Source organism: Porites lutea, chromosome 1 (assembly GCF_958299795.1).
Source record: "Porites lutea chromosome 1, jaPorLute2.1, whole genome shotgun sequence".
Lineage (NCBI taxonomy): Eukaryota > Metazoa > Cnidaria > Anthozoa > Scleractinia > Poritidae > Porites > Porites lutea.
This window is the reverse complement of record NC_133201.1, coordinates 40,897,140-40,900,937: the sequence shown is the minus strand read 5'-3', so window position 1 is coordinate 40,900,937 and position 3,798 is coordinate 40,897,140. Positions and strand designations below refer to the sequence as shown.

General features: G+C 38.6%; 1 pseudogene; it reads left to right on the top strand.

Moving 5' to 3' along the window:
• Positions 1–756, top strand: part of LOC140950652 (uncharacterized) — a 1,826-nt pseudogene extending 1,070 nt beyond the window's left edge.
• The last annotated feature ends 3,042 nt before the right edge of the window (positions 757–3,798 follow it).

The window sequence follows — 3,798 nt, the reverse complement described above, 5'->3', positions numbered from 1 at the left end:
AGATTAGATATGCTATTTCAAGACCTGGCCTACAGATTCACTGTATCTATTGCTAGAATCTCACCTATTTTCTCGGCTTGGATGGTGGTGATGGATGCCAAGTTATTTCCTCTTGTTTATTGGCCAGAACGAGAACAGTTGTGGCATACCATGCCAATGTCTTTTCAGTATGCATTCGGGAAAAAGGTCACCGTCATCATTGACTGTTTTGAGGTTTTTATTGAAAGGCCTACAAATCTACTAGCCAGGGCTCAAACCTTTTTGTCTTACAAGCGCCACAACACTATAAAAATTCTTATAGGAATTACCCCTCAAGGAAGCATATGCTATGTATCTGAAACTTGGGGAGGCTGCACATCTGACAAGTTCCTTACAGAGAACTGTGGATTTTTAGAACATTTGTTACCTGGGGATATGGTGATGGCAGACAGGGGGTTTACTATTACAGAGTGTTGGCCTAAAGCAAGCAACATTGGTTATTCCGGCATTCACCAAAGGAAAATCCCAACTAGACCCAGCTGATGTGGAGAAAACTAGGGGCATAGCAGGCATTCGCATCCATGTTGAAAGGGTGATTGGACTGCTAAGGCGGAAGTACACTATTTTAGAAGGAACACTGCCCACTGACTTTCTTGCATGTAATCCTCATGGGCCACCACAAGCCCAGGTTCCAATGATCGATCGTATCCTAAGAGTGTGTTCAGTTCTTGTAATTGTATGCCCCCCTATTGTACCATTTGACTAGTTTTATTTGGATATCCTGGTAAGTGATTGTGTTCTTAGTCTCATGTTTGGAGATATTAATGCCCTGACCACAGCGTGAATTTGGTTTTCATATCTTGATCACTTAAACCTTTTAACACTTTGAGTGGTTTTGGTTCTACAATGTAGACTGCGAGTATCCAGAAGTCCATACATCAAGAGGGACCAGCCAAAAATTGTTTCCTTAGCAATGCATCTTTCTTAAGTGTCCCTGTTTTGGCACATTAAAATCAACAGATTAAAGGGACAGAGTCAGCTATGTGAACATGCTGACCTGGACACTACTTTTGCCAGTTTGAAAAACATTTACCTCAACCCGAAATTAAATCTACGTGTCGGATACATCTAGAAATCCGCTTCAATCCTGCCTAGTGTTTAATTGATCCTTGATCCTTTACTGAAAATCCCTTTTTGATCAAACTTTTACTCATCCTTTTACATTATTTTATCATATTTGGTTAAAAACATTATTCAAAGGAACATGAACAGAAGAGGTGAGAAACATGTAGGCGCCTTCATTTACCAAAATAACAAGAGAAATGAACCAGTAACATCGGAAAGCAAATAATCACTATATATATTTGGAAAATTGATGGAAAAGGTTTCATATATTTGGAAAATCAAGCTTTCTTGACCGCGAACCTTTGACAATGATTCAGACTTTGTACAATTTCTCACCTCTACTGATCTTCGAATTTGGAAGTATTTGTCGATGTTTGGCTTTCCCTGGAAAAATCTATCGGTGACTTCTCATTGGTATATAAAAAATATGAGTGCCCTAATATGGCTTAGGGCCTATAATCATGATTTCAGCTTGTAACTTAAGTTGAACTCTACAAGGTTTGTTTAGAGTCTTCTAGATACACTTTTGTTTCATGCACGTGTTGTGACATGCAAATCAGCTAAGATATGGTATCTATCTAATGCGCATGTGCATCAGCTGACTGTGTCCCTTTAAAATTACTAAATTTAGTAACTTCTCAAAGTCTAGCTTAAGGACAGCCATGATGCACTAGTGGCATGTGGTAGGTTAAAGAACCTCTACCCTTTTATTCCCAAGTGATTTACTTGTCCTTACAAGAATTATTAGTGATACAGTGTACCCCAAGAGAATTTAAACATGAGGGTTCATTAAATTATCACAAAGTGAAATTTATTACTTTGATAAGGGATCAAATTCTTACTCATTTGTACTTTAAGATAATAATGGTGTTCAGTCAGGAGAATTTGTATTTGGTGGATAATGGGAATGAAACATTCAATTTACATTTTTTTATCATATTTGGGTAAAAACATTATTCAAAGGAACATGAACACAAGAGGTGAGAAACATGTAGGCGCCTTCATTTACCAAAATAACAAGAGAAATGAATGACAGTAACATCGGCAAGCAAATAATCACTATATATATTTGGAAAATTGATGGAAAAGGTTTCATATATTTGGAAAATCAAGCTTTCTTGACCGCGAACCTTTGACAATGATTCAGACTTTGTACAATTTCTCACCTCATACAATAGAATGGTATGCATCATGGTCAGGTTCAGAGTGTAAATCATTTTAGTAAAATCCAACTAGTGGTCTATTATCGATCAATGCTGCGTTCTGATTGGTTGAGCTACTACTAGGCTACGTGTTATAGCCCACTAGCAGCGAAAAGCGCCGGCTTTGAAAACCAAAACAATGGCGGCTGAATCGCGTTTTGCTTGCTAAAGTTGTTTTGTCTTGATATTTTTGCCCAACTAGTTGGATTTTACTAAAACAATTATTCCTCTTGCCCTCATGGCCTCTGAGTCATGAATAGCCCATTTGGCCTTCGGCCTCATGGGCTATTGACTAAGAGCCTATTTGGGCTCGAGGAATAATTGTTAAATATCCCAGCCTGTAACTGGCTGATGAACAGTGTCCAGCAAGACCAGCCCTTGCTTCAAGACAGCCATAACCATATTTTTCTCGGCAGGACTTTTCCGCGGGTGACGGGTGGCGGGTAGCGGGTAGCGGGTGACTGGTAGCGGGTTGCGGGTGTGGGTGACGGATGACAAATTGTCAGGCCGTCAAAAATAAAAATAATAAAAATAAAAAGTGGAAACCAAAAAAAGAAAAAAGATAATAAACATTCCAAAAAGCGATATTTTAGCAATATTCCTCTACACGATATCGCATGCACAAGATAGGTTGAGGAACTCATAAAAATTAAAATAATATTTATCCTGAGACCAGACAAGTAAGATCGCATTCTCTTCTCGACATGTTTGAACAGTGTCTCAGATTTTTGACAAGTGCGTTTGTTCTTTTGTTATAAGTTGGGATAAACATTGCATTGCCCGTGGAATAAATCTTTACCAATCTGGTTCCCGACTTGTAGTTTAAAATGAACAAAATGTCTATTTCGAGAAAACAAGGAAATTTTCCTGAGACTAAAACAACAAAGCTCTCAATGTTAATTCGTACCAGAGAATGAGCAACAACGTTTTTGACACAGCATGGACCGTTTTCGCCGCATGTGGCGTCTCGGACGCGAATTGATCTCATTGTATATATATACAAAAAGGATCTGCATTTTTTAAATACTACTTAAAAATACTGATTAGGATGGCAATCATGCCGCATACTAGGGCAAAAACTGAGCTACGACACGGAAGGCCGAATCTCTTGCAGTCTGTTATAAACACGGCTAAACAGTTGGGGAAGTGCAATCATCTTTCGTCTTGATGTGGAAGAAAAAGCAAACTAGACAAACAAGATCTTTTCCGCCTTTTTTAGAAATTTAAACAATTAACAAAGAAACGACGCTGTATATCACGATTTCTTCAATCAGTAGTGAATTGCGTGGTTATTATTAGACATAAGGTGTGCCGTGATATACAAGTATGTGTGGCAAACTTGTCAACAATCATTAAAGATGATAAGCATCGAACAATCTTTTGTGTAGGGAAATAACACATTTTCTGAATTGTGTAGTTTCCGAAAATATCCATACCCCCACTTCGCACCCCGCCTCCCCCCACGGAGGGCATAAAATTCCAAGGGGAGGGG